Raw genomic sequence first — 12,818 nt, 5'->3', positions numbered from 1 at the left:
GATAAAGTGGAACTCCCATATCAGCAAAAATCTGCCACAATGTGGGATGGGGGACTAAATCAAAAGCTGACTGAAGATCGACCAATATCACATATAGTTTCCCGCCCCCTAGCTGTACAAATTTCCAATTTAATAATAAAAAGCGAAAAACCTGATCCAGAGTACTAATTCGCTCCCTAAAACCAGCTTGTAATGGGATCAATATATCGGAGGCATTCGTCTATTCCTGGAGTCCGTTCAAATTACCCTTGCAGAACGTTTCTGTATACTATCTATTAAACTAATCAGTCTATAGTTTGATGGATTGTCTCTAGGCCCCTTTTTATATACTGGTATAATCTCAGCACCAGTCCAAGTTGGCGGGATAGAGGCCCCGTTGAGAATAGCATTAAATAAAACAATAAAATAGGGAGTCCAATAGCAACCTGTTCTAAAAATAGATCTCTAGAGATTTTATCTAACCCAGGTGCTTTATGACAGAAAAATTTAAGAAGGGCCCATTTTGCCTCTGAGATTAATGTTCTCTTGGGGACCACAAATTAATGAAAAGTTGTCCCACAAGAGGTGAAGTGCCTCACAACTAATCAAAGTACTGTCACCCAAGTACAGTTCGGATTGATCTGGGCAATTACCTGTCTAGTAGAAGCTGGAGAAATGAACAACCCTGGACTGCTACCACAACACTCTCCCATCTCTTAAACTCTCATTCTCTTTCGTCATTTTGAATGATCCCTTTGTGCTCTCCAATTTTTTTTAATTAAAGGCCGACTGCATGTTTTTATAGCACCCATTTGAGACGCACAAGCCTCACTGCATTGCACATTAAACCATGTTTGAGTACAGCGCCTTCTAGTGGAGCCAGTAACCTCTCTCATAAAATGGTCTTATAAGCTCTTAAACATTTGTACATGTATTTTGCTAAGCCTACTTAGAGTTGGTCTACAATTCATAGTCATATCTAGCAAAGGCAATGTTTCACCTCCGAGACCACCTTACAGATATCATTAATTTTTTTGAGGATATCACCCCGCTTCATTTAACCCTTCGTCTGTTTGAGGCCTCCACTAGTATTCTATCAAAAGGTTCGTTCCCATCTGCCTGCACAACTACAAATAAATTCCTAAGTGTTAACTCCAACACATTATGGCCGCTATCCTTGCAAGTTAAAACTATCATATCAATCAAACTTGTTTGTAGTATATATGCTTGCCTCACTTATCTGATCTAGTCCTGCCAGTTCAAGCTGTTAGCTCTCTAGTTGCAGATTCCTTACCTTAGAATTATTCCCAAATCGTCAGACTGGATCCAGAGATTATTCTTTGAGCAATACCGTTGCGCATCGGTAGGTGGCGTTGGTCTACTCAGCGGGCGTCTTTGGTGTCTTCGCTGTGATGATGTCGGGAGTAGTAAATAGATGCTACCTCAGCGCAGTGACGTCAGTTCTTTTCTTTCTGTGCCATGAGCTGATCAGGAGAGAGCTACCCTGGTCTCTTTTGACCGAATTTGACCGTTTTGTTGAGTTTTCTAGTTAGCTTTTGCTGCCTCGAGAATGTCCCCAAAGACCGGGTTCAGTTCAAGCCATGTGAGGACTGTCACAGCATGATGTCGGTGACTGATCCGCATCAGGTTTGTTTGTGGTGTCTCGAGCGCGACCGCAACCTGAAGTCGTGCTCCAAGTGCCGGGTCATGCACCCAGAGGCCTTGAGGAAGCGGTCCCTCGAACTCATGGCGGCCTGGCGCTCGACTCTGCTTAGGTCCTTCCCCAGCCCTCTCCCATCCTCATTGCAGACTGACACAGAATCCGGTGCCGACAGAGGCCTTGCCCTCTGTTGAATTCTGAGCCTTTTTCCTTTGTGCTAGGTTATGGTGAGGAATGGGAGAGGTCGCTGGACCCTTTAAAATACCAGTTTAAGACCCCATGGACTGGCGTATGAATCTGGGTGAAGCCAGTGGACTGGATACCTCACCAGATACTTGCATGCTTCTCCCCCCCCCCCCCCCCTCCCGCCGAGGTCCTGGGCCTAGAGCCTTCAGTGGCAGTCAGGACTAACCTGACAGAGGTGCTTCAGCCTGGGGCTTCATCCTCTGAATCCCTGCTTCCCTTTAAGGAAGCCATAACAGAGCTCCAACTGTGGACCTGGTCCAAACCCAGCACAGGGTTCCTGTCAACAGGACAATTGCCACCACCATCGGCTGGCACCGGGTGACCCAGGTTTCCTCACGCAACACTCATCCCCTGACAGCTTGATTATCCAAGCCTCCACCTCCCAGGGCGCATTCTGTTCTACATCCCTGGTTAGGTAATCCAAGAGACTGGGTACATTTGGGAAGATGTTTTCTTCCACCAGCCTGGCATTGTGGTCTGTGAACACTGGATGCCTTTTGGGCCGTTATTCCTACATGCTGTGGGATACGGTTGCACAAGTGCTGCCACAAGTCCCAGAGGACACTCCGGCTGTACTGTCCCAAGCAGTTGCTGATGGGAGAGATGCAGCAAAGTTCACGATCTGATGTGGACTGGAAATGACTGACTTGCTGGGAAGAGGGATTGCTTGGACAGTGGCCTTGATGTGCCACGCCCTATCCTACACCTCCGGTTTCTTCCTCAAGAAGGAGAAGTTCAAGATGGTAACCTTAGCTTAGGTCCTTTCTGCCCTGGATCCTGGAGACTGGATGGTAGCGCTGGACTTGCAGGATGCCTATTTCAACATTCCCATCCTGCCGGCCCACAGACGTTACCTACTATTCGTGGTAGGTCACAAGCACTTTCAGTTCACTGTGCTCCCTTTTGGCCTTACCAGCACCCCTTGGGTGTTCAGGAAAGTGATAGACGTGGTTGCAACTCATCTGCGATTAGGGGTCCCAGTCTTCCCCTACCTCTGTGACTGGCTGTTGTAGGTGGACACTCCCCAGAAAGTCGTCACCCACCTCCAGACTAAGCAAACCTCCTACATTTGCTGGGGTTCACTATAAATGTGCCGTAGTCATACCAGACTCCCTCTGACTCTCCCTTTCATCAGAGCTGTTCTGGACACAGTGCAGTTTCCCTCTTGAAAATCGAGTCCAGGATATTCAGGCTATGAGATCAATGCTTCAGCCTCTATCCTGGATTTTGGTGAGAATGACTCTGAGGCTGCTGTGCTTCATGGCCTCCTGCATCCTGCTGGTCCAGCATGCCAGATGGCATATGCGGGCTCTGCAGTGTGACCTGAAGTTCCAATGGGCACAGCATCAGAGGAATCTTACAGACGTGGTTCAGATCTCGGAGGGAACTGCAAAGGATCTGCTGTGGTGGTTAGTGAACTCGATTGGGTCAAAGGCAGACTCCTCTCCCTTCCCCAACCAGATCTCACAGTAGTGAAAGATGCGTCACTTCTGAGATGGGGTGGCCATCTGGGAGAGGTGGAGAACAGAGGTGGCTGGTCTCTGGCAGAATCTGGGCCTCAAATCAACTTGGAGCTTCGGGCAATCCGGCTCGTATAGAAAGCATTTCTTCCTGTTGTGAAAGGGAAGGTAGTGCAGGTGTTCACGGACAACACTACCGCAATGTGGTACTGCAACAAGCAGGGCTGTGTGGGGTTGTGGACCTTTTGTCAAGAGGCTCTGCGTCTCTGGACATGGCTGGAACAGCAGGGCATATCACTGGTGGTTCAACACCTGAAAGGTTCTCTGAACGCCAGGGCGGACAAACTCAGCCGGCGATGCTTAGCGGATCACAAATGGTATCTCCATCCGGAGGTGACGCAAGGACTCTTGCAGCAGTGGGGAGAGCCTTGGTTAGATCTGTTCGCCTCCGTAGAGAACACGCAATGTCAGCAGTTTTGCATGTTGGAGTTTCCAATGGGGCTATCGCTAGGCGACGCTTTAAGTCGCGAGTATAGTTCAGGCCTCCTGTACGCCTTTCTGCTCATACTACTTCTGCCCAGAGTTCTCAAGAAAATCAAGAACGACCGGGCCCAAGTAATCCTAGTGGCTCTGGATTGGGCACAGAGTCTGATATCCACAGCCTATCAAGATGAGCATCAGTCCTCCAATCAGGTTGCCTCTTCGGGAGGATCTTATGTCGCAGCAGTAGGGGAAGGTTCTCCACCCGACCTGTCAACATTGCGGCTTCATGCGTGGAGGTTGAGCGGCGACAGTTGATGGTTTATGACCTTCCTCCCAAAGTCTGTGATGTCTTTCTGGCAGCCAGGTGACCCTCTACTAAGTCGATTTACGCCTGCCAGTGGAAACATTTTGTTTCATATTGTACAGAGAGGTCTATTGATCCTCTTTATTCTTCTCTATCGAATGTCCTTTTGTTTATTCTTTCACTTGCCCAACAGGGTTCCTCCTTAGGAACTCTTAAGGGCTATCTTGCTGCATTATCGACTTTTCTACGCTTGCCTGACCAACCATCTTTGTTCAATTCTCCCATTGTCCAGAGATTCCTATAAGGGCACCTGCATATGTTTCCACCTTTGCCTTTTCTCATGCCCCAGTGCAATCTTAATCTTGTACTTCTTTTTCTAATGTGTTCTCCTTTTGAACCTTTACATAACTTTCCTCTCCGGCTGCTCACAATCAAAACAGCCTTTTTGGTGACAATTACATCTGCCAGGAGAGTGAGTGAGCTGCAGGCTTTATTATCGAAACCGCCATATCTCACGATATATCCTGATAAAGTAGTCCTTAGAACTCGTGACTCTTTCCTCCCCAAGGTAGTGACCCCCTTCCATCCAGGTCAGAATATCACCCTACCCACCTTCTTTGCGCCACCACATCCCTCTAAGGAAGAGGAGTGTCCATCGGCTGGACCCAAAAAGAGCGTTATCATTCTACCTTGACCGCACAAAAGAGTTCCGGGTTGAGGACCAACTCTTTGTGGGATATGTTGGTGCGAAGAAGGGTCGTGCATTACAGAAATGGTCCATTTCGCACTGGGTCGTTCTCTGTATAAAGATTTGCTACGCTTTGGCCAAGAAGCAGCCTCCAGAGTGCTTGAGGGCTCACTCTACCAGAGGAAAAGCTGCTACCACTGCGTTAGCTCATGGCGTGCCGTACTTGACATCTGCCAAGCAGTAACGTGGGCTTCCTTGCACACGTTTGCAAGACACTACTGCCTGGATAGCCAGGTGAGGAGAGAGGGGCATTTTTCCCGCTCGCTCCTGCAGGACTTCCTGGTGTGAAACATATCCTTGCTACCCACCACCAAGAGTTATAGCTTGGGTATCTATTCTAAGGTAAGGAATCTGCAGCTAGAAGTCTCTATCAGATGAACAAGTTACTGACCTTCGGTAACGAATTATCTGGTAGAGACTTTATCTAGCTGCAGATTCCTTACACCCACCCAGGTCTCTCCGCTCTGCGGATATATATATGCATCATGTTTTTGTATTTATGCCTTTCTTAAGGACATGTCTTTTTCTTAAAATAATCAAGTGTAAAACTAAAATGTTTCTTGGTTCTTCCATGACTCTGCGCTTCTGGTGTGGGAAGTTGTGGAAAAGTGACGCACGCGTGCCGGGGTGGTGCCTATATAGAAGACCGTGACATCATAGACTGCTCCGACGAAGCCACGCGGAGCCGGACAATGTACGCGGATCTGAACGACGCCACCAGATGGCGCGTTCAGGGTACTGCTCAGCAGAAAAATTCAGGATTTGAAGCTGACGCCAGGGAATTCTAAGGTAAGGAATCTGCAGCTAGACAGTCTCTACCAGATAATTAGTTACTGAAGGTAAGTAACTTGTTCTTTAGGGGTGTTACAGGGAGAGCTAGGTGGCAGCCAATGAGTTGCCCACCTTTAGGGTGGCTACTCCCTCTTTATGCCCTCTTCTTTTGGGAAGTGGGCGTTACTCCATCATTGTACATACTGCTTGGAAGAGCGCCTTTGCTCATGGCAATGGAGAAGCTCCTCCACCTGATGAGGAGAGCTGCAAGATAGATGTTGGCTGCGGTAAAAGGGAGCACTAGTACCAGCAATGCATTAGCGTGTAGCCAACTCTGTGGGCCTGCTTTCCAAGTGTGATAGCACTAGGAGAAGATGGAGAAGCTTGTGAAACATCTGCCAGAAGTCTAACACAAGAAAGAAAAAGTTGAATACAGGGAGGCAGACTACTTATAATGCCAGTATTTCATGTTTCATCTTGAGCAGACATGCAGTGCAGGATTTCCTTCTGAACTAGAGCAGCACCTCATCAAAGTGCCTATTGATGGGAAGAACACCACAAAGTACAGAGGCGTTTGATGGGGAAAGAAGCACACAAGAGAGCAAACCACATGTGAGGGAGAGACTGCAACAGTGGCGGGAGTGAAACACTCAAGCGAGAGAGCAACAAGAGCATGGTAGAGTTTGTGGGTGGAAGCACACAAGACAGAGACCTAAAAAACATACTCTCTCCCTTAACAAACAGGAAAAAAAAAAATCTCTAAAAGTGAGCCATGGAAGGATACAAGCCAGCCAACCAAAAGGATGGCTGAGAGGCTGTGCTTCAGGGTAGGGACAACACAAGAAGAGAAAGGTCTAATTCGACCCAAAACAAGATGGAGGAATTTAAAAAGTGATGTAAACTTCAGCCTGGCCTCTTTAGGGGGTTGGTCATCTCCACCATATGGAGCGACCAGGGTTGCATTACAAAGACTAGGCCTTTGAAGCTTCCTACCCTGGAATGTCCATCCTGCCTGGAGGTGTCTGCACCCCCACCGAATGCAGGCTTTTGCCTCTGGCTGCTGAGAGCGCTGGCTCTCATTCAGGGGTCAGAAACGTGACTAAGGTGGCTGAGCTGGTCAGGAGTAGTCAGTCAGCACACTAGTATCTAGTAGGTTTTCAAATCATTTATTTTTTAGTTTTTAAACCATCAATATGAAAATCTGTACAATTTATTTATACGTACAAAGCATGTTTAAAATAAGTTATTTGCCCCCGAAGCACCCAAAATCGTGTTTATAGAAAAGTGCTCTTGCAAGAAAGAACAGAAAAGATCAAAAAACACCTTCCCTTTTAAAATACAAATTATTTACAATGGAATCTGTCAGTTGACCATTTTACAACATTGTATATCACGACTTAGTAGGGGTAAAATGTCCAAAACAGTATTGCCCCCTAATGATCACAAGAGAAATACAATCCAGGCTCAATCTGTACTTTCGACGTTTTGACCCGTCGAAATATTTAGGGCCCACTCTGCCTCAAATGCGGGTCTTCCTCAGGACATCAACCATATACGAGGCAACCTGTTCAAAATATTAAGACGAGAAACCGTAGACTCCTATTCCTCCTGATATCATATGCTGCATGTATGATAAGAAAATACCGTCATACTCCCACAGGGGTTATCATCCTTTAGTATTCCAAAGAATGGTACGTTCCATTTATGCAATCCAGGATTTCAATACGTAGAAAACCAGACATCCATCAAGGCCATCTTACCCATATTAGATCAAAACACTCATAACAATTAGTACCCAAATGAACTCGCCTTAACCTTTTATAAAGCAGACGAATCCTCATATAACCACCCTGTTATCCATTATCAGGGAGGCATCAACAACAATGTTCAATAGTTGTTGCATCAATCCAAAAAGACACCTTGCATTTTGTAAATTATGTCCACTGAAAATAAGAAAACCAACCATTCAAAAACCCATTAAACTCCAGCCCATTCACAAAAACCAGGTCTCTTTCTCAGTCCAGCAAATCACTGATTTAAACCTACAAAATATCATCTCCATTCACTCAAAAATATAATATCAAAATATATGTACATATATCCTAACTCCTGTGTATAAAGCCATTCTATCAGGGCATACAGCATTCAAGATACAAATTTATTAGCAGCCTCAAAAGCATCCATAACTTCCAGAGATCGAGAGACTTCAGCTTCGATATATGTAACGCAGGGAGTTTAACATTTACAAAAATCTGTAGCCTCGAAATTGCCCATAGCTCAAAGTAGATGAAAAGACCATGACTCACCAACGCAATAAACAACGCTAGCTCACCTGCATCCGTTGTAAAGGTAATGCCATTACTGGTCCCCTTTGAGCGTGGAATCTGAACAGACCGCCTAAGGAAATTCCATTCACGTCCGGTACGTAACTGACGCGGAATTGTAACCCACTTCACGTGACCTAGTCCCTAGAGTTAAATTTCATTGACCCTCTCTCGTCCAGTCAAAATCCTCACCACGTTCCCTCAATACACAGTCGAAAAAAGGAAAATAATTTGTGTTTTAAAAGGGAAGGGTTATTTTTTTTTATTTTTTATCCTGTCTGTTCTATCTTGCACAAGCACTTTTCTTTAAACACTGTATGGGTGTTTCGGGGGCAACTAACTTATTTTAAACCTGTTTTGTACGTATAAATTGTGTACATTTTCATATTGATTTAAAAACTAAAAAAAAATTGAATTCTAGTATGAGTGGTATGTTGCATAGTTGTTTATTAAATTTATTTGTGTTAAATAATTTCCATTTGGACCACTGTAGTTATATTATGTGTTAGGGGACATGGCACATGCTGTGTGCCACGCTGTGTTTTCACTTTTAGCTGCACCCGTTTTAAGGAAAGAGTTCAGGCAGGAACCAAGTACACTTTCATTCAAAAACACATCAGTAAAAAAGAGGGGGCTAACCCTTCAAAAAAGGGTGCTTTTTTACACCTATTTTATAGTAGTATCATTATTTTATTTTACTTTTGGTACATTGGATACTTTAGAAGCCAGAAAGTATCATCTTGGGGACTTTAAGACTTTCCTTGTTTAAGTTTTAAAGGTTTGCTTTTAGATTGCTGTCACAGTTTGATGGATTTTCTTCGCTTTGCTGTAGACATTTATATGGCGTCAACATGTTCTTTAAGTATTATTTTCTTTTCCTGGCTTGTGTCAGTTTATCATGGGTCTGCATTAAGATGTATCTCTCTCTAGATTTTGTGCACTCATGTATGGAATAATTAATTTTATTGAATTTTTAGGAGTTCTGTGCTTTTGCATGCAACACTTCGTTCTTTTCAATAGAGTTTTACCCTTTTCAAGGGTACTACATCTCCATGTAGATGTGTATATCTGTTGTGCTTGAGGAGGGTAAATGTTAATACCTCATCCAGGTACAACTGTTTTGATTGTTAACTGATTCTAGTTGTTGTAGGTTGGGTTCTGGAAGATACAAAATCGGACTGATTATTTTTAGTTCAGAATGTTGTAATTTTTCTGTGTTTTACACCTTTTTCTAGTTCATCTGTAGATGAGTCTTATTATAAGAGTACTCGTCTTGGTTTCCGCCACACTACCAAGGTCCCTTTTTCATACTTGCTGTTTTATTCAGCCTTTTATGAAAAAAAATAATGATACTATATGTATCTTGTTGGTTACTACATAGGCATTTATTATTCTCCTATGTCAGTAGATATATATATATATATTGAGAATAGCTTGAAGATGTTTTTATTATCTCTAGCTCCTTTTCATCAGGAAAAGTATAATTATATGCCAAATAGCTGCAATTGTCTTCAGTTTCGTTTAAAGAGGGCAATTGTACGCTGGTCTGTGTTCCAACAGAACAAATAGATTTGTCTTCTCTAGCTTATTTATCAATACTGCCCTACGGTCATGAGTAGTGTTTCTTACCCATGTTATCTTTGTCTTTGACTTTCATTGCTTTGGTCCTTTCCACAGTACCTTTGGGGTGCTTATGCATGGGTTCGGATCCCATTAAGGGAGCAAGTAGTTTTATTTTCATTTTGTTATTCTCCTCTAACAAAGATTGATCATATTAACATAGATTTTATTTATTCCATGTCATTTAATGTTTGACCCCTTATCTGTGGTTCCTCCCACAAGTTTTACGTCGTGAAATATGTTAGGGCTCACCTGCATTGTTAAAAATGCGCAGTCTTTTTGAATTTTTCTAGACCGGTTTTGTTCGAAGTACTGTGTTTTAATAGTCTCGATCGTGGGTGATGCTATCTCCATGTTATTAACGTTTTATACATTTTTCTTACTGTGTTCCTTTACACAGTTCTTTTAATAAAGAGGATGTGTTTCCTCATAGGTATTTTTATGAATGCACTGTCTATTTCTCTTATACTAGACCAGTTTTCTTCTGGTTAAAGATTCACAATATTGTTGGGTCACTTCTGACAAAATATTTGACTTACTGACATGGATAAGCTTATTCCCATGTTTGTCTTATGGTTTTAGTTACCTGTGGTTACTTCCACAGGTTTTGAAGTCGTAGAGTATATTATAACTCACCTTAATTGTTATGATTGTGCAGTCTTTTTCTAGACCATTTTTCTGATACTTGGAGACATTTTTGGAAGGTCTCAGTTCGCGTTCCCTCCCCGCTCTGCGAACGGAGTCCTCTTTGTTCTCAGATGATTGTTATTAAATCAACACATTGCGTTAAGAATTTGGTGATTATTTGACACAGGTGTGTCTTTTGTGCTAGCACACTGTTTCAATAGGCAGTTTCTATTTGTGGCTCCACGTTTTGAGCACGGAAAATAGTCACAGAACAGACTGACGTCTGCGAGGGGGTTACATGTACTCTGCTGACATCACATACGTTGGGCGATGTCGATCCGGAGTTGCACAGCACACAGACCTGCTATGGGAAAAAAAGATTCTGTCCAGGCTCGTGCCTTGGAAAAATTATAAAGTAAGGAATTTGCGGCCAGATCCTGCCTTTACCAGATAATGCATTACTGAAGGTAAGTAACTTTTTCGTTCATGCTAAAAAGCATGAGCAAATCTGCAGTAGAAAATTCCAATAACCTTGTAAAACTGGGGTGGTACAACCAATGTTGGAGGAAAACGTACAAGCTTTCACCTGATGACACTCTTTACGTCATATGCTATGTATTACCTTACTCCATCATTGTACATACTGCTTGGAAGAGCGCCTTTGCTCATGGCAATGGAGAAGCACCTCCACCTGATGAGGAGAGCTGCAAGATAGATGTTGGCTGCGGTAAAAGGGAGCACTAGTACCAGCAATGCATTAGCGTGTAGCCAACTCTGTGGGCCTGCTTTCCAAGTGTGATAGCACTAGGAGAAGATGGAGAAGCTTGTGAAACATCTGCCAGAAGTCTAACACAAGAAAGAAAAAGTTGAATACAGGGAGGCAGACTACTTATAATGCCAGTATTTCATGTTTCATCTTGAGCAGACATGCAGTGCAGGATTTCCTTCTGAACTAGAGCAGCACCTCATCAAAGTGCCTATTGATGGGAAGAACACCACAAAGTACAGAGGCGTTTGATGGGGAAAGAAGCACACAAGAGAGCAAACCACATGTGAGGGAGAGACTGCAACAGTGGCGGGAGTGAAACACTCAAGCGAGAGAGCAACAAGAGCATGGTAGAGTTTGTGGGTGGAAGCACACAAGACAGAGACCTAAAAAACATACTCTCTCCCTTAACAAACAGGAAAAAAAAAAATCTCTAAAAGTGAGCCATGGAAGGATACAAGCCAGCCAACCAAAAGGATGTCTGAGAGGCTGTGCTTCAGGGTAGGGACAACACAAGAAGAGAAAGTTAAGCCATTGCATATGAAGCAAACAAAAGTGACAATAAAGCCAACCAGTGGTAAGAGATAGGTGTGGTATAAGCCCACTGCATGGTCACAGTAGGTCTTTCACAACCAGAAGGCTTGCACTGTCTGGTAGGAGAGATTTAAATAGGAAATCAGAAGGCCTTATCTCTGGTGCAAGCAGGCAGGAGGGAGAGCCACATTGCCCTATGTTTTGGCAACAGTAGTCCCGTCAGAAATGACAGCCTCACAAAACATGCTCCAGCCAAGACTTCAGTTGGAACAACAGAGGGAAAAGGATGGGTGGCAAAGGAAAGAGCACATCTGCATCAGTGATTTGCCTACCTTCCCACGAGATCAGACAACACCTGTCGTCGGAAGGGAACAGGTTGTTTCTTTCACAAGGGAGAGAATAAAATCAGAAAGGTGGGTTCTGTCTATTGGCCAACAGTGATTCTGCTTGAAGTTTACCACCATGCTATGAAATATCCCACCTTCCCATCATGCAATCAGTCTGGAACATCAAAAACTTCTGAAAGAGGCGGTGCAAGCACTTCTCAAGTACTATAGAACCTGTTCCGCCACACCTTACTAGTCAGGAGCTATACTCCACATACCTCCTCACAAAGAAAAGTAGGACACTAAAAGCAATACTAGACCTCAGTCTCCTAAACCTTTACATACTGCCAGAGCACTTCAAGGTGACTGCCCTACTGGATTTCATTCCGCTGCCACATTCCCATTTATTTCCTCAGATTTGCAGTAAGTTATTACTATCAGTTCAAAGTGTTACCTTTTGGGTGGGTCAAAACAAGGGTTTTCACTGAATACTTACTGTTGGATAAAGCACACTGGCCCCACAGTGCTAGTCATGTCTGGTTTTAGCTGGATGACTTGCTGATAAAGAGCAGAAGCCATCCGCAATACGTAGCACGCGCTCAATAAGTTTTATCCTTCATTTTTGCTGTCAGCCATTGCAAACCTTTTCAGAAGCCACACTAAACACAGTAACGTGCAGAGCCTATCCCAACCAAAAGAAAGTGATGGTATTTCAGAGCCTGCTTGCTCTTTGGCGCATCATGCAACAGATCAATCATGAGATAGTTGAGGATAATGGCAATAGTTCATAATGCCTGACTTCCACCCATTATAAGAGTGTCTGCCCTGGCAATAGTCACCAGTAACTGGTCAATGGGAAGATCTTGTGTCGGTAGAGCTCAGAGTCTAGCACAGTCTCAAATAGTGAAATAACAAAAGTTTGTTATTGAGCAGATAAGTTAATGAACCCCTACTGGCGATCACTGTACTC

The 12,818-nt window shown here is 44.0% G+C and overlaps 1 protein-coding gene across 1 annotated transcript in view; it reads left to right on the top strand.

Moving 5' to 3' along the window:
- Positions 1 to 12,818, top strand: part of SUZ12 (SUZ12 polycomb repressive complex 2 subunit) — a 628,949-nt gene that overhangs the window by 476,941 nt on the left and 139,190 nt on the right. The gene's annotated exons all lie outside the window — the stretch shown is intronic.

The sequence above is a fragment of the Pleurodeles waltl genome, chromosome 7 (genome assembly GCF_031143425.1).
Source record: "Pleurodeles waltl isolate 20211129_DDA chromosome 7, aPleWal1.hap1.20221129, whole genome shotgun sequence".
NCBI classification, from domain to species: domain Eukaryota; kingdom Metazoa; phylum Chordata; class Amphibia; order Caudata; family Salamandridae; genus Pleurodeles; species Pleurodeles waltl.
This window is presented reverse-complemented; position numbering and strand designations above follow the sequence as displayed.